This window comes from Equus quagga, chromosome 4 (genome assembly GCF_021613505.1).
Source record: "Equus quagga isolate Etosha38 chromosome 4, UCLA_HA_Equagga_1.0, whole genome shotgun sequence".
In the NCBI taxonomy this organism is placed as follows: Eukaryota; Metazoa; Chordata; class Mammalia; order Perissodactyla; family Equidae; genus Equus; species Equus quagga.
The window spans coordinates 35,184,961-35,207,370 of NC_060270.1; the positions used below are offsets into that span (position 1 = coordinate 35,184,961).

General features: G+C 44.8%; 1 protein-coding gene across 3 annotated transcripts in view; it reads right to left on the minus strand.

The window, feature by feature from the left end:
* ST6GAL1 (ST6 beta-galactoside alpha-2,6-sialyltransferase 1) overlaps window positions 1-22,410 on the minus strand; it is a 112,807-nt gene that overhangs the window by 80,840 nt on the left and 9,557 nt on the right. For 2 of the 3 annotated variants that reach the window (XM_046658210.1, XM_046658211.1), the window contains one exon: window positions 6,165-6,294. The gene's annotated coding sequence lies outside the window, so the exon portion shown is untranslated. Of the gene's footprint in view, window positions 1-6,164; window positions 6,295-19,000; window positions 19,076-22,410 lie in introns of those variants that run through there. The other variant, XM_046658212.1, reaches the window with a different exon arrangement.

Here is a 22,410-nt window from a genome sequence, read left to right on the forward strand (position 1 = left end):
TCAATAGACACAGAGAAAGCATTTGACAAGATCCAACAGCCATTTAGGGTAAAAATTCTTAACAAAATGGGGATAGAAGGAAATTACCTCAACATAATAAAGGCCATATATGACAAACCCACAGTAAACATACTCAATGGGGAAAAACTGAATGCCATCCCTCTGAGAACAGGAACAAGACAAGGATGCCCACTATTACCTCTCTTATTCAACATAGTACTGGAGGTTTTGGCCAGAGCAATTAGGCAAGAGAAAGGAATAAAAGGAATGCAAATAGGGAGTAAAGAAGTGAAACTCTTGCTGTTTGCAGACAACATGATCTTACATATACAAAACCCTAAAGAAACCATCAGAAAACTATTAGAAATAATTAACAACTACAGTAAAGTTGCAGGGTACAAAATTAACTAACAAAAATCAGTTGCACTTCTATACTCTAATAACAAACTTACAGAAAGAGAACTCAAGGACACAATTCCATTTACAATCACAACAAAAAGAATAAAATATCTAGGAATAAATTTAACCAAGGAGGTCAAAGACTTATACAATGAAAACTATAAGACATTATTGAAAGAAATAGATGATGACATAAAGAGATGGAAAGAGATTCCAAGAACATGGATTGGAAGAATAAACACAGTTAAAATGTCCATACTACCCAAAGCAATCTACAGATTCAATGCAATCCCAATCAGAATCCCAATGACATTCTTCACGGAAATAGAACAAAGAACCCTAAAATTCATATGGGGCAACCAAAGACCCTGAACTGCTAAAGCAATAGTGAGAAAAAAGAACTAAGCTGGAGGCATCACAATCCCTGACTTCAAAATGAACTACAAAGCCATAGTGATCAAAACAGCATGGTACTGATACAAAAACAGGCACAAAGATCAGTGGAACAGAACTGAAAGCCCAGAAATAAAACTGCACATCTACAGACAGCTAATCTTTGATAAAGGTGCCAAGAACATACAATGGAGAAAAGATAGTCTCTTCAAAAAATGGCGTTGAGAAATCTGGACAACCGCATGCAAAAGAATGAAAGTAGACCATTATCTCATGCCATACACAAAAATAAACTCAAAATGGATCAAAGACTTGAAGATAAGTCCTGAAACCATAAAACTCCTGGAAGATAACATGGGTAGTACACTCTGACATCGAATTTAAAAGAATCTTTTCAAATATCATGTCTTCTCAGAAAAGGGAAACAAAAGAAAAAATAAACAAGTGGGAGTTCATCAGACTAAAGAGCTTCTGCAAGGCAAAAGAAACTAGGCTCAAAACAAAAAGACAACCCACCAAGTGAGAGAAAATATTTGCAAATCATATATCTGACAAGGGATTAATCTCCATAATATATAAGGAACTCACAACTGAACAACAAAAGAACAAAAGGCCCAACCAAAAAATAGGTGGAGGATATGAACACACATTTTTCCAAAGAAGATACAGATGGCCAGTAAGCACATGAAAAGATGTTCAACATCACTAATAATCATGGAAATGCAAATCAAAACTACACTAAGATACCACCTTACGCTTGTTAAAATGGCTATAATCGCTAAGACTGAAAACAACAAATGTTGGAGAGGTTGGAGAAAAGGGAACCCTCATACAATGCTGGTGGGAATGCAAACTGGTGCAGCCACTATGGAAAACAGTATGGAGATTCCTCAAAAAACTAAAAATGGAACTATCATATGACCCAGCTATCGCACTACTGGGTGTCTACCGAAACAAGTTGAAATCAACAATCCAAAGTAACATATGCACCCCTATGTTCATATCAGCACTATTCACAATAGCCAAGACATGGAAGCAATCCAAGTGCCTGTCGACTGATGATTAGATAAAGAAGATGTGGTGTATATATTCAATGGAATACTACTCAGCCATAAAAAAGATAAATTCATCCCATTTCCAACAACATGGAAGGACCTGATGGGAACTATGCTAAGCGAAATAAGCCAGACTGAGAAAGACAAACACAATATGATTTCACTCATATGTAGAATATAAACAAACACATGGACAAAGAAAACAGTTCAGTGGTTACTAGGGGAAGGGGATGAGGGGTGGGCACGGGGGAAAAGGGGAGAACTTACATGGTGACGGACAAGAAATAATATACAACTAAAATTTCACAATGATCTAAACTATTATGAACTCAACAAAAAGTTTTAAAAGTTAATGAAAAAGGTAGACTAGAAAGATCAAAATTCATTTCAAATAATAAATATACATAATGTTTCAGGAGCAAAAAAAAATAATAATAGTGGGTACCACTTAACAGACATCTACTTTATGGGAGGAATGTTATATAAATAATTATTAATCTTCGCTCAAGGTAAATATTATTCAACCCATTTTACAGATAAGGGAACTGGGTCAGAAAGGCCAGGCAGTCAAGCAGCTATGGTCAAGCCAAGCTTAAGCCCAGGTCAAGTATCTCCAAAGCTGGGGCACTTTCTCTGTATTGTGATGCCTTCCAACAATGGCAAATTCCCAGCATGAAGTCACAGGTGATAGCCCCTGGCCTGAGCCAGACCTCTAGGAAGTATCTGAAAGAAGGAGGGTGAGAGGCTGGCATCATTGAGAAGCCAAGGGACCTCTGGACCTCTCCCTTCCAGGGTGCCATGACCATAAATTCCTCCAACAGTCAAACCCAGCCCATCCCAGGCACTAGACCAGACAGGCTCAGGCAGGAAGAGGGCTGTACCTGCTCCCCAGGACATTCTTCCCTCTGCAGCCAGAGGGTTTGATGTGAAGGACACTGACTAGACATTTAGGAAAGAGACTCCAGTTCCACTTGTGTCATAAGCAAGACCTTACCCTTTTCTGAGCTTCCATTTCCTCAGATGCAGGATGTGAAAGCCAACCAACAAGCTCTCCAAGGAACTCTTTCAGCCCTGATTCACATTCTGAGCCCCCTGAAGTGAGATTTTTCTCATTAAGAAGCTGCCACAGATGAAAGGGACTCTTGATTATCCATGAACCTGGACACTCAGCTCCCCCATCGACTCCAACTCTGCAGGCAAGGACACCTCCCCCACCTGGCAGCACCAACTCAAATTGCTCCCTCTGCCACTCTGCCTCCTCTCCTCAGCCCCAGCCTCTACAAGGATCTTCCTCTGACCCACTATTTGTTTCTTTGTTCCCCAGTTAGCAGGTTGAGCACTTAAAACTCTATTTCGAAAAGTCTGAGAACCCTGAGACACACAGGGCAATTTGAGACATAATTTCACCCTTTAGAATTCTTGCAGGAAAGGCTGGAGATGAGTGGTTGCAGGCAAATGTATGTCATATACAGTCTTGACGCAGAGGAGCTCCTCCCTGTGTCCGTTGTCACACCTGTATGCCCAAGGCTGGGCCAGAATCTCTTGTCCAAACAAGCCAGGATATTTGGGTGGGCACACAGTAGGCTTTCAGTGCATATCTTTGGGATTGAATTAAATCCCTCTTGCCAGAGAAATAATCTCTTACCCAAACAGGAAGGAAAACCAAACATCCCTCTCAGTATGTCCCCCTGGAAGGAGCTCTGAGAGTCAAGAGACTGGGAAGACCCCAGCTCTGGCTGAGAGACCGGGAGCCACCAGCACGCCACTTCGCCTCCTGGGGTGTCACATGAATGAGGGGACGACGTTAAAGAACTTTAATGGATGCTCCCAGCTCTGATGCTATCTTACTATACAAGGAAGAGCCCTTGTGATTTGCAAGGAACAGTGCGGTCTTTTGTAAAACTCCAAGCACTTTGAGCTGCAGCTGTTCTCATAGCTTCAGAGTTGGAAAGATGTTCCCCGAGGGAAGGGACCCTGCTTGTCGGAACTGGATTTGGGAACTCCTGCCCACGTAGGCAAGTACTGCTGTAAAGAGCATTCACTAACTTTCAGAAGCTGTGGCAGTCACAGGCAAGCGTAGCTTACATCCCTGTTGCTTGTGAGCTGTGAAATCTTGGGCAAGTCTCTGAACCTCTGCAAGACTCAATTTCCACATCTGCCACATGGGGATAGAAATACCTACGTTGTTAGGTCGTGGCAGAATTAAATGAGCTCATACAAATAGAGCACAAAGCATAGTACCTGGAGCCCTCCTGAGCTCAGTCAACACCCTTCCCTTCCCTTCCTCATACATACACATAAAGGTCCTCAGGGAAGAACTTCTCAGCTGGTTTCACTTACCTGGAAGGCCAAACCCCAGAGGAGCAAGAGGGCTTAATTCCAAGCACACCACAGAAGCACTCATGAAGTGTACTCATGAAGAGTCCTGGGGCTGCGGCAGCAGATACAGGGGAGCGGCTGAGATGGGTATAGGCAGGGCTAGCACCTGGGAACCATCTACCAAGTCCCCTTGCCAGTCCCACGCAAGGGCTCAGTGATCAGGTGGGCTCAGGAGCAGTGTTCTATGGCCCCTAGCCTGGTTGCCAGCCTCCCTAGGAGCACATAATACACTTCAGACAGCTATGCGACCTGACTTCTTAAGATAAGGGTGTGAGACCAGATGGCTTCTATAGTCCTCGCCACCTTTATAATTTTCTGAACTACAATTCTACAAAGATAAACTGGTGCTTAACTGATGCCCCACCTGCGCCCATCCCCTCCTTCAGGATACAGGAAGGAGGTGCGGAGAGGGGGCCAAGAGGTTCAGAAAGTAGAGGGTGAAGGGCAGAGGCTGCAGCTCCATTCCGCTAATTTAATTAGCTCTAATCTGCTGACAGCAGGGCCTTGAAGAAAAAGGCTTTTGTTTAAATTTCACATTTGGCAGGAAGTGCCCCTTCTCCTCCTCCTCCCCTCTCTCACCCCTCGACACCCGCCCCACCATCACCACCCCTTAAAGCTCATGAGTCAAAAGCTCTCATTTCAGTCCTGGCTCTTACATCTAGCAGCACTGGGGCTTTCTTTTCACACTGCTCTAACTTCTTGATTATTCCAGGAAGGAAATTTGCCCCAGATGTCAGTCTGTAAATGGAGAGTTTTCATCTGCCTTTATCAAAGGGTGTCAGTAATTCACAGACTCGCCAAGAAGCCAGCTGACTTCTCTCTGTCAATAAACCAAAGGTTTCCCAATCAACTAAACCTCCTACGGGGGCAGGAAGCCTCACAGTATGCAAAACATTTCGTCGTCACTGTCTTACAGGACCCTTACAACCATCTTATGTAAGATAAGGACGGAAATCTCATTCATTCATTCATTCAACTAATGCTTATAGAGCACGTACTGATCACAGAAGAGGAAGCAGAAGGATGCACAAGTGAAGTGACTTACCCCAACCCCCCCAGCCTGTTGGTGGTGGAGCAAGCACCTGGACAGGTGGTGTGCTGGTAATCTGATCCTTCCAAATAAACAAGCCCTGGTTTGCAGCAATGGTTAATTTCCATAGTGCAAATTTTCCCACCATGGCCAATTTCAAGCTGCCAACAATCTTTAAAAGCCAGTTTGCAAAATTCCTATTTGAAAACCGGCTCTGAAAAACCTCCAGACTAGAGGCAAGTTCTTGTGGCTCCTATTTGAGTGTTCTTTCTGCCTCACCTCTCTCGTCGCATGCTAGAGAAGTCCATGTGCTGTGGAAGATTCAAGAGCAATGTTAATGAGAACTACCTGAACGATTGTTAACAGGGGTAGGATTTCAAACATGTTTTGTTTTCTTCCACATCAATATTATCTCAAATGTCGTAGGAACACATACTACCTTTAAAATCAGAACATATCTAGGTAAGGAAAGTCTTTTTAGTGAGCTTAGTGGAATGTTTTGCAATAACCTCGTCACATAATTTCTGTCACTGTCTCCTTTGGTTGAAGGGAGAGAGGGAGAGAGAGTGTGTTTCCCAACAGCTCGACTTCCCTTGCAGAACAGAGCAGGCACACCTAAGTTATGCATTCACCTGAATCTGGTGCAGTCTTACCTGGAGGAGAAACTTATTCCCTTTGGAGATCACATTTCACAAGCAACTAAGAAAATACAACTCCCAATTAAGATTCCAACAGACCAGCTCAGAAAACTCAAAGCCTCTTTGGCCACCAAATGGCCTTGTCTCCCGGTGGGTTGAACCAGAAACAACTGCTCCTTCTTTCCTAAGCCTTAGAGGAGGTGTACACCACCTCACCACACGAGGCATTCTGCTCTCTCTGTCCCCAAGCTGGGATTCCAGGGGTCTTACCTCAGCGCTGGACAGACCAGGGCTTGAGAAGGCTCAGGGAGGCCAGTTCATTTCAGCTGGGCTCCATGGCTTCCCTGCTTCTTCTCTGGGCTGCTCACCACAGAGCTCTGCACAGCGGGCTCTACCCTGCCTGCAGGGGTAAAAAAAACAAAGCAAAGTTACGGGTTGAGCACCAGAGACACAAATGTCGATCCAGGCAGGAGGCTGTGCACCCTTGCTCCTCCCACTCCCAGCCCCGGTCACTCCTGCCACTTCAGAGCCTCTGGAACTACACCCCTCACCTGAAGGAGCCAGCCTCCTTCCCAGGGCTCAACCTAGCCGTCTGTTCACCCAGACCTACTCCTGGGCAATTTCAGAGTGAGCTGTGGATTAAGCAAAGCAAACTACTGTAGTCACTGAATCCTTGTGCCACTTGCTTTTGCTCATAATAAAAGCAGGAATAAGAAAACTACCATTCCAGCCCCAAGTCTTCTGTTTAGATAAGGCTTGTGGACCACTGATTTCAATCAACAAATACATCAAACTTGCTCACAGTCTCCCTTTGATCTACAGGATGTCATTTATAATGTTACAAATGTGGGGTCAGCCCCGGTAGCCTAGTGGTTAAGTTCAGCATGCTCTGCTTCAGTGGTCTGGGTTCGGTTCCCGGGCACAGACCTACACTGCTGTTAGCAGCCATGCTGTTCTGGCAACCCACATACTAAAAAATAGAGGAAGATTGGCATGGATGTTAGTTCAGCACAAATCTTCCTCAGCAAAAAAATAATAATAATAATGTTACAAATGTGAATTCAATTTCTAATTCATTTGGGGAGCATTTTTAACTGAGCCTAAATTTCCAGCCCATAAAGTTATTATAGCTGCCTGGGTGGGTAGTATTTGTTTTTAAAGTAGTTATTGTTTTTCCTAGTGCCAAAGAAATTTAAGAAAATATAATTAAGTCAAAAGACGGAAAAATGTTAACTGTTTTTTCTCCACCCAAGATAACTACAGATTACACACCCTTCCTGGTTTTATTTTATTATCTGGATATTTTACAGAGATTAAATAAAGCTGGGCATGGTTTAGAGCTGTGTCATCGGCAGTCATCTGCAGCATCATTTTAATGGCTACATAAGATGTCCTTACGTGACTGTAGCATAAATTGTACCCTGCCCCCAAAGACTGGACATTTAAATCATTTCCAACTTTTTTTGCTAGTTACAAATAGTGCTTAAAAGTAAATCTTTGGTGAAATCCCTGGTTATTTCCTTAATGCACAGTCTTAGAAGACAAACTGCTGGGTCAAAGAGATTCCAAATTTCTCAGGCTTTTGAACCGTCTTGGCAGGCTACCTCCAGGATTACTGTACCATCTAAACTCCTCCCAGCAATGGAGAAATGTGCCCGTTCCTCCAACACTCCTCTCCCCAGCCCCCTAGTCCCTCCCTCACCCACATCCTTGGTCACCATGTGTAACCTTTCTAGTGGAAATGAGTGTGGAGTTCCAGGAATCTGGGTTTTCATTTCTCACTCCCCCTCAGCTCAGCCCAAGTCTAAGATCAGATCTATGATGATAAAATGAGGTCCCCTAATCAAGCATGGGGTTAGGGGGTGCATGAGTAAGAATTGGTGAGGAAAAAAGTGATAAATCCACTGTGGAACAAAGAAGGAGTGGTAATACACAAGGACGGTGTCCAGGAGGAAAAGACTCTGAGATCCTAAGACAAACAAGAGTCATCCCGTGAGAGGGCAGATGCTGATAGGAACTAACATCAGATGAAACTGAAGCTGAAGGTGGAAGGGGTGGAAATGTCAAGGTCTCACAAAGATTCAGGGCAGAACAGTGCAAACAACAAAGGCATCAGGTGAGATGGAAAAATAAAAAGTCACTTGCGGCAACTGGGCACTTTGCTGCTTTTTATAATTAATGCCAACAAAACACCAGGAACCAGAGTCACTGTGGGGAAAGTGGGCCAATCCAGGAAGAGATGTCTAGCTGTAAACACAGCTGAACTGGTGGCCGCCTGGGAGCCTGCCAGTAAGGAGCATTCCCGAGGGAACAGGAGCAAGGTACTCCGGGGGTAGAAAGACTACCGGACTGCAGACTCACCTGCCTCCTTAACAGGAAGGAGGCCCCCACTATCCATCTCTCTCTAGCCAGCCTCTCATATCCCTCCTTTTAGTCAGGCCAAACCTTCAGTGGGAGATGGATAATTCACCAAGAAATCTGTCTAAACAGACTTAATAGATTTCTGTGGCCCTGTGACCCAGGCAAAGACCCTGAGGACCCTTGCCACTCCACCCCAGGCACCCTGCACTCCAGCCACAGCAATCTGCAGACCAGTATGGGAATGTGGGGTTCCATTAGTGCTTTTTAAATCCTTTGGAAGATGGCTTGCAGACTTCCAACATTACTAAAATAGGCAAGTCATTCTACCTGCCTACCCTGTTCCCCACCCACTCACACGCTTGGGACTCCCCTGATGGACAAAGAGTGGAACTTTGACTTAAAAGCAACTCACCCATAAATAAGGGAGTTGGAACAATCAAACACTTTTAAAATGCAACTATGAAAAAAGACTAAAGTCAGCTGGTGGTAGACCCAGGAGCTTTAAGGAAAAATAGTAGGGGCACCATGAGAAGCAAATGCCATGCACAAGATCAAGTGATGGGATGGTGGGGCCCTGCAGAAGGAGAGGAAGTTGGCCTACAAAGAGAAGAGCAGAGGCCCAGAGAGAGGCAGACAGGAAACTGTGCAGCCCTAGAGAGAACAGATACTTGGTGACTTCCTAGTGGCAGTGAGGCTCATCTGTAGTTCCTACTTTTTATTTCTGTTAGCTTCCCCAGGAGTCCCACCAATAAACCCCTGAAGAGCCTGATTAACGAGGCTCTGGGGTCCCAGCCAGCCCTGCCACACTGAAATCTAATGGAGCTGAGTGAGAGCAGAGGGTCTGTCCCATCACCCAAGGACGGCTTCGTGGTAGGGCTCCGGACATCCATGATGGCTGCTCAAAGCCTTTTTTTTTAAACTTCCTTCCAAAGTTTGTGGCTGGGCTTTTGACAGATAAGACAACTAAATGTCCCAATCCTGGATTGCAAGTATAAATTGTACTTTGTAGTAACATGAGAAATAAATAATAACAGAGATGCATACTAAGTCCTCCTATCACCTTATCAGTGTTACAAGTCAGCTGATCACAGGGTCCCCTTGCATCCTCCTTGCTCCGGAGCCACCTATATCCTCACGTGCTTTCTTGCAGTTTTAATACGGTGCCCATTTAATTCATGACCTCACTGTAATCTGTGTGTCTCCTGCTCCCTGACCTACCTCCTATCCCACAAGGGTCACTGGCTTGACATCTAAATTTTAGTTTCATTACTTTTCTCCACAGGCCTAACCAGCCAAAGGTTGGCTCAACTCCTTCCTCGCGCTCGGAGCCTATTCTCTGCTTTCTCTCTTCCTGCCCTCATGCTGCCTGCATTGTCCCCCACCTGGCAGCTCCTCAGCTAATCCCCTTTCTCCTCCACCCTCAGTCAGACCCAGAAGCTTCAGAAGATGATTATCAGGAAGACAGCAGATAAATGAGAGGCTGCCTTGGCCTCATTAACTCCCTCATACCTCTAGCAAGAGTTTCCTTCAGGTGAATAATGTGTGAGGCAGGGACCACAGACCAGAGCCAGGATTTAGAGAGCCCACCAAGAACCAAAGAACCCCAAAAAGTTCCATAAAATGAGCTAAGAACACACACCCTAAGAATTTCATGGCCCAGCACCCCCCGGACCATTACTAAAGGGCTGGTTGTGAGTCAGAGAATGGGTTAGCCTGTCACAGGGGTAAGTCTCTGGCCCCAGGTCCCTGGCTTAAATAAGCAATCACCACAAGGCACACAGGAGCCCTAGGGTAAAAGATAACCCCGACCAATTATTCCACATGATCTGGGGTGTGAGCAGTTGTGCTGATCGTCTTTGGATATGGAAGCTAAATCAGCTAAGAGCTTTTATCGATCCTTGTGCATAAAACATCCCAGGATCTGGGTCTCCACAACTTTGCTGAGCCCTGCAGTCAGATCAGAAGACGCTGCACTCAAAATACAATGAGAACTTCTGCTAAAATCTGGAGACTTCCTGGATTACTTCTGCCCTCCCCTCCTCTCCCAGAGCTCTCCCCTCTTCTGGATGGTTCCTCTGTGGGGTCCAGCCCCAACATTATGGGGCTCCTGTCCTACACCACAGTGTTGCTTTATTATTATTTTTCTCTAAATTTTTTTAGCAGGTAGTTTGTGCAGGGCACTTTATGTACTAAGTTATTTATTTACTCCTCACACAATCCAATGAGGCAAGGAGTGTTTTCTCCATTTTCAGGTAAGGAAACCGAGCTTAAGGCACAAAGCTGGTAAGGGACAAGCCACAATTCCACACAGTGGCCTGTCTCCCTGAGGCCTTTCTTCCCTCCAGCATTAAGGTAGAGCCAGGCCAAGCCCTTTCAATAAAAGAGCTGAAATTAAAGATGAATTGAGCACTGAACACACGAGTTCTGACAACAAGAGAAATGATGTAAGAATCTATTTTCAGAGAACCAGGTAAGAGAAGCTCTTCTGTGACTGCCATATGCCCTGCCCCTCCTTGCCCCCTGCTGCCCAATGCGATAACTTGCAACTCATCTAATTCTAGAGTGACTTGAGCGTATCTACACAGCATGCTTAAATGGCTGTTTTTCTTCAATGTTCGATATTTTTCATGGACTTCCTACTACAGAAAATGAGGATTTGGCTCTTTTACCACCATCCGACATACCTCTTCTACTTCCCACATTCTCCTAATATAGTTATACCATTTCTTATTAAGTCAACACTAGAAATTACTTTTCTTTTTTTTTTTAAAGATTGGCACCTGAACTAACTTGCCGATCTTTTTTTTCCCCTCCTTTTTCTCCCCAAATCCCCCCAGCACATAGTTGTATATTTCAGTTCTGCATCCTTCTAGTTGTGGCATGTGCGACGCCACCTCAGCATGGCCTGACGAGTGGTGCTATGTCCGCACCCAGGATCCAAACCAGGGAAACCCTGGGCCGCCAAGCAAAGCGCGGGAACTTAACCACTCGGCCACAGGGCCGGCCCCTAGAAATTACTTTATTATGACCAGATAAATGATTGCTCACGGCTGAGCCATATAGTGTGTTATGATTAATTCCTTTCACATATATTCCTTAGTTATCATTTCTGGAGTCCGTGATTGCCTCTTTTGTTTGTTTGCTTAATTTTTTATGTGCCTGTCACTAATTCAGCCTTCGACTTTCCAATAGTTCTTTTTTTTTCCCAAAGATTGGCACCTGAGCTAACATCTGTTGCCAATCTTCTTTTTTCTTCTTCTTCTTCTTCTTCTCCCCAAAGCCCCCCAGTAAGTAGTTGCATATTCTAATTGCAAGTCCTTCTGGTTGTGCTATGTGGGATTCCACCTCAGCATAGCTTGATGAGCGGTGCTAGGTCCACGCCAAGGATCCAAACTGGTGAAACCCTGGGCCGCCAAAACGGAGCACGTGAACTTAACTACTCGGCTAGGGGGCTGGCCTCTAGTTCCTTTTTTTAATTTCTTGAAGCTCTCCCTCCTGGAACCCTCTGTCCTCCTACTCCAACCTGAGCTGGTTGTTCTCTGGGCTTAAGGGAAGAACCTGTTTCTTCTGTCTTAATTTACTCCCTAATTTTGGAAGAACATGTCTATAGTAACTTCCTCAGAAAGGATGTAAGGGAGGTAAAATAGCTGAGACTTCTCATATCTGAAAACAACATTATTCTTTCTTTTTTTTTTTGGTGAGGAAGATTGGCCCTGAGCTAACATCTGTGCCAATCTTCCCGTATTTTGTATGTGGGATGCTGCCACAGCATGGCTTCATGAGTGGTATGTAGGTCCATGCCCAGGATCCAAAACTGCGAACCCCAGGCCACCAAAGCAGAGCATACGAACTTAACCACTACGTCACCAAAACAACATTATTCTACCTTCACATTTGATTAATAATTTGTCTAGATATAAATTCTCAGTTGGAAATAAATTCCTCTCAGAATTTTAAAGGTACGGCTCCACTGTCTTCCAGTTTCTGGTGTTGCCATACAATCAGATTTCTATTCTTATTTGTAATCAGTTTGAGGTTTGTTTTGATTCTTTTCTTGTGTCTATAAGCTTTTCGTCTAGGTTTCTTTTTCCCCCCCACAATGATATGCTTTTGTGTGTGTCTTTTTTCACTTATAGCCCTAGACACTCAAGTGAGTTTTTCAATCTAGAAGCCTACATCCTTTGGTTCTCACAATTTTTCTTGTATTATTTCTTTTATAATTATTCCCCTCCACTGTCTCTATTTTCTTTTTCTATAAGTCCTGCTATCCAGATGTTGAATGTCTTAGAATGACCCTTTCTTATATTTCATTTTATAGCCTTTTATTGTTTGACTTTCTATAAGATTTTTTCAACTTTATATTCCAAACCCTTTACTGATTCATTTATTTCTGCTATCCTACTTTTAATTTCCAGGAGCTCTTTCTTATTCTCTGAATACTCCTTTTGTTGCACACGGTCTTTATTTTATTAATGTGATATCTTCTCTTGTCTCTATGACACTAATAATTACAGTTTTTGTGAAGTTTTCTTCTGCTCCCTACATTGTCTCTATTTCTTGTGAGTTTCTTTTTAAGTTGTTGTTATTGTTCATCCCTGTTGGGTTTTGTTATTCACGTTTTAAACTTTTCTCAAATATCCGATGATACTTAGCTGTCTTTTTAAATTTTGAAGTGAGACACTGAAGGCTGAGTGGAAGCTCCCTATGCATTGGCAGAGGTGCTGGATGGGTGGATCTTACCAGGGGCAGACTGAGAGCAATGTGTCCATTTTATTTGAAGAACTCTAAATGTCAACATCTACAGGCCTTTTCTCTTGGGCTGCTAAATTTATGCAGAGAGTCCTCTAATCTCATGACTGGGGAAAAGGGGCATATAATGCTAGCTTGCCGGCACTGTGGGAACCAACAGAAAAAGAAGGTGGAGGAGGGGTGGCCTCATGGTTCAGCATGCAGACTTCAATTCATTCGCTTGGTTTTAGAAAGGCATCTCACGCATGCCTTCCTCAGCTTGGCCCACTGTGCCTGATCTTAATCAGATCTTACAGTTGAGCATGTTCCTGGAAAGATCCTTTAAAAGAAATTTTAGCTACCAGGAAAAAAAAAATTTTTTATAGCCATAGTTTCAAATGCCAGACATTTAGGAAAGCATTAACACAGGTTCACAATCGCTTATCAGGAATTTAAGGGGCCTGGTAAGCATCAGAATTCGGAATTCTTTCTATTTTACAAAAGTAATATATTGCCTAAACTATACATGAAGTAACGCCTGCAGCACGGTCAGGGTGGCTCTTCATAATTATCGGAATTCATATTTCTGCAGCAAAACAAATATTTATACTAAGTAGGTTAAATAAAGATTTATAAATAGCCTCACATCAATCCAGGTCAGGTCTTGCCACCAAGTAGGGTAAGAATAAACCTTGGTTTTCACAGATTCTTGGATTTGGAAATTGCAGATAAGGGAGTGTGTGCATGCATTTCCCGTGCACCTCCCACACCTCCAGTCACACTGGGGGCATTTTCACAGGGATTTTGTTACTCTGGGGCCGCTTGCTTGCAATGAGATGTGGACAAAATGAGGCAGGTCGAGATGTGGGTGCTGGCGGGAGGCCCAGCTCAACAGGGAGACAGTGAACTGGCATAGGCACTTGGAAGGTTTGACTTCCAGTTCTATGCCAGTGAGCTGTGATATGTTGAAAAAGTTACTTAACCTCTCTGAGCCTCAATTTCCTCACCTATAAATCGTGGGTGATTCCAACTAATTTTAAAGTGTTGTGAGGATTTAGTTAAATTCAGCCAACAATTATGTATTGTGTTTTTTATTCCTCAGGCATTGCTCTGGGTCCTAGGAAAATAATTATGAACAAAAGAGATGAAATCCCTGCTCTTATGGAAATAACTTCCTAGTGAGAAGAGACACAGAGTAAATAAGTCAGATGGCCACATGTGCTACTGAATAACAAAAAAGCAAGATAAAACGGAAAGAGAGAGCCAGGTGTGACTCAGGAGCAGGCAGGTGCCCGATTATTATCTCACATGAAGTGGTCACAATAGCCTTTCTCATGAGGCGACATTTAAATAGAAACCTGAAGGAAGAGAAGGAGAAAACAATGAGAATATATGAAGAAAATGTGTTCCAACTGAAGGGAACAGCAAATGCAAAGGCTCTGAGGTAATAATGTGCTGTATGTTTACAGAGCCAGGTTAGTGAAATGAAACAAAATGAAAGAGGCAGAGGAGACTAGGAGACAGTCTGTGAGGACCTGAGGGCCAGATCACGCAGAACCTCGTAGGCCTTTCTAAGAACTTTGACTTTGAGTGAAATGGGAAGGCTTTGTTGGTTTTTGAGCAGAAAAATGACATGATACTACATCTTCCAAAATGATCACTCTAGTTGCTGTTCCGAGCAGAGACCCTGGAAGCAAGAATGGAAGCAGGAGGCCCAGTTTTGAAGCTGTTCTAAAAATTAAAGGCAGAGATGGATATAGTTGGACCAGCATGAATTTGGTGGATCAAACAAGAAGTCCATTTCTTGATCTATTTTGCAAGGACGGCTGACATGGTTTGCTAACAAACAGCTGCAGCACGAGAGAATGAGAGTCAAAAGTGATGCTAGAGTTTTAAGCCCTAGCAACTGGAAACAGAAGTTGTCGTTTACTGAAGAGCAATGGCTGTTTGAGAGAGAGAAGCAGCCATTCAGTCTTGACTTCATCATCATTGAGACGTCGTTAGACACTAAGGAAACTTGTTGTGTAGATGATTGGAGATGTGGGAGCGGCATTCAAAAGGCCTGGGATGGAGATACAATGGAGGGTTGTCAGCATATGAGGAGATCACCAGGCATTGAGGAGACAGAGAGGCCGAGGCCGAGGGCTACTCCGTGGGGCTCTCCAACGTGAACAAATAAAGAGGAGCTGACAAGATAAACTGAGAAGGACATGCCAGTGAGAGAAGAAGAGAACCAAAGAGAGAGAGATTCCAGAAGCCAATAGAAGAAACTTTTTCAAGGGGAATGGAAGAAGCAACTACATCAAATGCTGCTGATAAATCAAGACAAGGGCTGAGATTTGACCATTGGATTTGACAATACAGAAGTCACTGGTGAACCAGACAGGGGTAGTTTCTGTGGAGTGATGGAGGCAAAACACTAATTAGGCTGGGTTTAAACAATCAGAGGAGAGGAACTGCAGGGAGCAAGTGCAGACGATTCTTTCAAAGAGCAGGGAAATGAGTCAATAGCTGGCGGGGTAGATGAGGTCAGGAGAAGATGTGCATGTGCATATGCGTGTGGATGGGTAGCAATGGGAGAAACAACAGCTGTAGATAGATGGGAAGAGAGAGAGAAACATGGGAAAAAGAAGGGAGAATTGCTGGAGTCGTGCCCTAAATTAAGTAAGGGAATAGGATACAGTGCACAAGTGGAGGGGTTGGTCCTAATAGGAGCAGACACAATTCATCATCCACAGTAATAGGCAGAAAGCAGAATATATGGGCATAGATTTGGTGGTGGAAAGGTGTGAAAGTTCTCCTCTGATTGCCATTATTTTTTCAGGTAGGTGAGAAACAAGGTTCTGACCGAGAGTCAGGATGGGAAAGGAGGAGTTCAAGGTTTGAAGAGAAAGAAGGTGTGGAACAGTCATCTAGATGAGAGAGAATAGCAGGGGTTCCCAATGAAGGCTGCCCCGTTGGAACCAACTGCAGGGCTTTCAAAAAGGATACTGATGCCCAGGTCCACTCCACAAAGACTCTGATTTCATTAGTTTTGGGTGGAATTCAGACAGCAGAACTTTTTTTAATGTCCCCCTGGTAATGCTAACAGGAGCCAAAGCTGAGAACCACTGGACCAAGGAAATGGAGAGAGATGATCTGACGGACAACCCCAAAGTCCACACAAGGATCACGATCCTGAACTAGGGCGGGACCAGCCAGGATGGTCATGCTTTTCCACGGCCAGAGTCAGCTGTGTGGAGCAGGCACGGTGGAGAGAGACAGTTGGATTTAGCCACAGTTAAATGAGACACCTGTGCAGCACATAACATGCGTGGACGTGGTAAGAGTTAAGTAAATGAAAGCTGCTATATTTATTTTTATCACCAGCTAAGTGACATACACCATCTTTCTAGAAAATATAACTTTGTTTTTATCTCATCCAAATGATTCATCCAATTTGTGTACATCATAGGGTTTTGAAGTCGTTTGCAGACAACTGAAACCACAAATGTGTATCTTTGAATATCAAGGAGGTCTCGTCTAGTTCTTTCTTTTGTGACATTGAGCACTGCACATGGCATCACTGGGCTTCCTAACAACTGCAGAATTCGCTGGTCACCCCTCCCACCCACTCTCCCCATGTCTCAATTTAATAACCACCGTTCTGTGCCAGTGTTTTGTGAAGGCTTCTCCAGTCGACACTACCTGGAGCCTGCATTTTATTAGATTCCACAATTACCAGGTAATTCCTGTCTGGTAATCTGTACTACTCCCTCTGGGGAGGTCCACCCCGGATCCTAGCCCTGAGCTTGGAGAGATCTCTGTGATGACAAGTGCCACCTCAACACCCTGTTCCCCAAGCAAGCCTGGCGGGGTTCCTGTCCATGTCCACCCACCTGCTGGAAAAAGACTGCAGACTCCATCCTGAGCTAAACCGCGTGGGCTTGAATGCCGGCAGAGGGTGTAAACCCCGTGGGCTCACCTGTTGCGGGAGCCCCTACTGTCAGCTCCTGCCCCCCACTAATGGATGGATCTAATGCCATATCCCAGTTGTAAGCCTCTTTCTATCTGCCCCTGCTGTTCTCCCCACCCCTCCCCACCCTAACTGGCTGGAAAACTCCTCCCTCAGGGGTCTCACTTCTTCTTCCCTGACCCCGCACTGCCCCTGCCTCTTGCCCGGGCAGCAACTCATGCAGCTCCCCTTCATCTGGGCCCTGATCACACACGCCCGTCTCTCCTCCTGGACGGGGCTCCTCCAGGGAGAGGCTGGAGCTCCCGTATCTTCTAGCAGAGTGTCTGGCCCACTAGGTGACCCATAACTGAGAATGACCATTAACAAGTGCTATGATATTAAAAATAGCTACCATGTATTGCTCACTAATTCTGCGCCAGTACCAGGTGAAGAAGCACTATACGGTCCTCACACTAACGCTGTGAGATAGGAATGATTAATACAGGTGACAGATGAGAACCTGAGAGTGCGAGAAGTTAAGTTCCCAAGTTCTCAAAGCTGAGAAGTGGCACATCTGGAATGAAACTCAAGTCTGTCTGGCTGCAAAGCGTATGGCTTTTTTCTCCCATATGACAAGCGCTCTCTGAGAAAGGTGACCCTGTAGATGGTGACGGGGAAGGCAGAGAGTTGCCTCCACTGTGAGTCACCAGGACTGGCTAGGGAGACAAGGATAGGACTTGTGTAGAAGCATTTCCCTGGGAGGTGCCTTCCATCCATCTCCTCCCTACCTGTTCTTTCCTGTCCTCCAAATTTATAGGCCAAAATAAGATGTTCATTGTGTAGAGCAAAAAAGGAACTGCCACAAGCCCTCTGGCAGGCAGCATCTTCTGGAGAATTATTCCTCACACTGTCATTAACCACCCCCAGCCCAGGCCCTGGGCCAACATCCTCCCAACACCAAACAATTGACAAAGCTCAGATACAGGATGATTCAGCCTAACTGCTTTTGTGGGAGCTCCCTCAAGGCTGTCCTCCCTCTCTTACCTGGGACAAAGCCCTATGACCCTAGTTCCCAAGAGGATAATGAGAAGACGAGCCAAGTGCCAAATCTGCCTCCCCGCCAGGGCTCAGCTCCATGGAGCAGTGGAGAGAATATTCCCTGTTTCATCTTCTTCTTGGCTCTTACTCCCAAGACTGGAAGTGACAAGTAGAAAAAGAACTGTCCAGTGGGGCAGGAGGGCAGAGTGTTCCTCACTACAGGCTCCTGCAGCCCCCACTGTGCTCACACACCTTGACCCTCCCTGGAGAGCAGTGCTCATGCTCACTGGTGGTGGAATGCGTCCTGGTCTCAGTGGGCAGATGGCGAGCATCGGGAAGGCTGAGCTCACTCCATGAGGCCTCCGAAGGGCTGGGCACTGCACTGGGCCCCGGCTGTGTAGAGAAGCCAGTCAGCATCTTGCCATCCAGGAGGCTACTGTCGAACATGGCTAACTCCATATAACATAGTAAGCACAGGGTAAGAGACAGAAGGTCTTCTCTTTCCTCCGGGTGCTATGAATTTGAGGGGCTCATCCCGAGTGATGCTGAGCTAAGGCTGTGTCATCATAGCAGAGACCAGCGGGATGAAGAATGACTGATCTCTTCAGCAGTAAGGAGAAGCTTAGCTCTCTAAAACCCCACTCATCCGCCACACACACCACACACACACATCACAGGGCTTTTGGACCCCTAGTGGCACATCAGGCCCTATCCAGACCCTAGAACAATCCAGATCCTTCCTGGAGCCAAGGTAAGTCGCCCCAGGCCACTCTAGCTCAGGGCTGAGGTCTGGCTGCCAGCCCATGGTGATGTGCTGTGTCAGAGCCCACTTTCTTAGAGGCCAGGCCCTGCCGTGTCCTCATCAGTACTCCTGGAGAATAAAGACTGCTCCAGAGTCCCTGACAACTCTGTCTCTCCTGTCCCTTTTCCAGACCATGAGCCTGTACCAGACAGACCTGGCAGAGGCCTGCTCGCCTGGCAGCTCGACATTCCTTCCTGTAGCCTAGCACGTCTGGAACACCCTCCTCTGCCCAGTATAACTCACCAAGCTGTTGACAGCTGTCCCGACTCAACTCTCTGGCCCAGACTTTCCCAGCAACCAGGAAGGCAGGCAGGAGCCTTCTCTAGCCCGGCGGTGATGAAGCCAGCCCGAGTGCCTGCCTCCCTCCCACTCCACTGCCTCCCACCACAGCCCCCAGCTGGTTATCTGAGTCAGGAGAGCACAGCTTCTTGCCTGTTGACCAAGTTGTTTGTTGCAAGCCTGCAGGGACCCCGTCCATGCCTGTGGGAGTTTTTACAGACACCTGTGGGTGCTCTAACAGATGTCTGTAAGTTCTCAGAAGAGCAAGGGCTGTGTCAGCAACAACAAACCCTTCTGTGTGGCTCTTTTATACTCTCTCATCTTTTCACATCTATGATCTAATTTGAACATAAAAACAAATCTGAAGGTAGCCAGTCCCACGATTATGATCCCCTTTCATGGATAAAGAAATTCAACTTAGGATTAAGTAGCTCGGGGCCCCACAGCTGCTGGACAGCAGAGTATGAACCATAATTTAGCCTTTCATATTTCCCTAAAAGCTTACCTATAAAATTTACATGTAAAACATATTTACATTTCATAGGTCCATATATATGTAAATATATAAAACATTTACCTATGAAAATATTTTTGTATTTATTTGTATTTTTATATTTTACGTTTCACAAAGGTGGCTAGTTCAGGTCTTCTGTGCACTGCAAACCATAGCACAGCAGAGAAACCATGGGCTTTGGCGTGCAGGCAGCTCGGGGGGTTCAAATCATAGTCTCACCACTGTGTGAATTTGGGCAGATAAATCTCTCTCTTAACTTCAGTTTCCCCATCTGTCCAGAAGGGATCATTTTACCCATTCTACAGGGTTGTTGGGCAGCCTATGGATATGTGTGTGTCATCCCTGGAACACGATGGGCACTTAAGGAACTCTAGCTACTCCTTCATTCATCCTTTGTTGTCCAACCATAACAAATGACTCACGGTTACCCAGACGTGCCGCATACTTTCACTCCTCCAAGTTTGTGTTCCCGCTGCCCCGTACGCCAGGAATGTTCTTTCTCGACCTATCAGAATTCTTCTCATCCTTCAAAATCCAGTTCAAATTTGTCTCCTCTGTGAAAGCTTCCCCATTGTCCTCTGGGCCCCAACACCCCATTGGTCATCTGATTGACAAGTGTTTTGTTGCTCCTAGAGTCCAGTGTTTACATAACTGACTCACCAACTTCCCCATGAAAAACCAACGTCTTGCTCATCTATTTCTATCTCCCACCTCGCTCTCCACACTCTGAGGATTAGTATTTAATGAGACCTTTTATTTTATTTTGTTTTTAAAGATTTTATTTTTCCTTTTTCTCCCCAAAGCCCCCCAGTACACAGTTGTATATTTTTTTAAGTTGTGGGTCCTTCCAGTTGTGGCATGTGGGACACCGCCTCAGCTTGGCCTAGATGAGCAGTGCCACGTCCACGCCCAGCATCCGAACCGGCGAAACCCTGGGCCACCAAAATGGAGCGCGCGAACTTAACCACTCGGCCACGGGGCAGGCCTCTAATGACACCTATTAGATTAGCCTTACTGGTTTTGTTCACTAAGATCAGCTCATTATTTTTTTTAAAAGATCAATCAATGCAAAAAATTATATAGAGCTAAAAGTCACCCAAGATCCCTCCCTTCTTCACGTCTCTACATTAACGTATGGATACAAGTGTGGAGGATAAAAGAAAGCATGAAAGCAGGATGCATGGAATTGTTTAATATAATAGGTATTCTTTATTTTTAAATTTTATTTTGTTACTTTCTCATAAAAGTAAAACAAAGATGAACTTTGAATAAATGTTTTCCACCAAAACAGATATTATTTCTTTAAAGATCCCACCAAGTTTAAGAAAAAAATTAATTGAAAGGTTGAAGACCTCACTTTAACACCATTTAGACAGTCTGAGAGGGAAAGCTCCTCCCACCTCTCCCATCAGCTCTCCATCCCCGATACATTCTTTTCACTTCATCACATTCTATTCCTTAGCCTCACTGCCCACCCTTGCTTAGCTTTTCTCTATTTGAGTGGCTCAAGGGCTCACCAAATGACCTTCAACCACGCCTCATTAAGTGTGCTTTTGATTAATCTTTTTCATCATCAAACAAGTTTTCCAGAAGGGCTCATATGTGCTATATTCCCTGAGTTCTTGCACATATGAGAATGGCTACCTGCCTTATCCTTGCAGAGTGATTTAACTGAGCATAAAAGTCTCCAGTCACTCTGCCTTTCCCTCAAAACTCTGTATGTTCTCAAGTTTTTCTTCTGCTGCAGATGACGTCTGAGGCCAACATGACCTTTTCCCATGCCATTTGGAGATGAATGGCTCCCAATATCCATTTTCTTCATCTTCCTTTTGGTAATACAAGGCCTTCCCCAAACCGGAGTTGTAAGAGGGCACACAGGCACCCAGCTGGAGACATCTTCCCAGCCTCCTTTGCAGCCAGGTGTGTCCATGTGACTGAGTTTCGGTCAACGGAGCATGAGGAGAAGTGACTTGGGGCCTCCACAGATACCCCAGTTACCCTTCTGAGGGATTATGTTTCTAGGACCTTTAGATCTCTGATTAATTTCTTTATCTTTTTTTCTCAGCACCTACTGTGATTTTCCTTGAGCCTTCCCTCTCTGTTAGTAATCTAATTTTCAATGGATTCTACTTTGTTCCTTTATTAAGTTTTTCTCTAATGATATTTGTATCCTCAATTTTTTCCTTAGCTCTGTAATTGCCCTTTTTATTTCATTCTGTAGTTTCATCATCTTGTCTTTGAGCGCTCAATTGATGATTTTCAACAAACTTTATTTTGAGTGAATGAACGATACCCTTACTGCCTCTCCAACCCAAGAACGAACTCTGACCCAGAAATTCCCTTTGCGGGGGGAGGGGTGTGAGGAGAGTAGATCAAAGGTATCTCATTTATCATTGGGTGGGACAGAATAATTTTACTCATATATCATGACTTCTACTTTCCTGATGCCACTCATCCTCAAAGGGACAGCTCCAGGCCCACCTGCTCCAGACTCTTCCAGCCCACACTGATAGCTCCCTCTCCACTCCCCAAAGGGCTTCTCTGAACTAAAGGATTCATAGGTAATACCTGAGCTACTAAAGGAACCTGGGACTCTTGAGAAAGGGGATGAATCTTCTCCTTCTCCCTTGTCACACACTATTGGGCACATAAAGGTTTTCTTTGAAGATTTCTGGACTACTGATTTTCTGAATAAAAAGGAGGGCAAAAACGAGAACCAAGACTCAGAAGAGGCCTTCAACACCAGATCCATGGTCCCAATGTAAGCCATGAGTCAGCTGAAAGGAAGAGGATTCAGCCAGGGTATTACCCTTGAAAGATTAATAGAGAAGGAACAAGCACCTTAGCCAGCAAGCCAGAC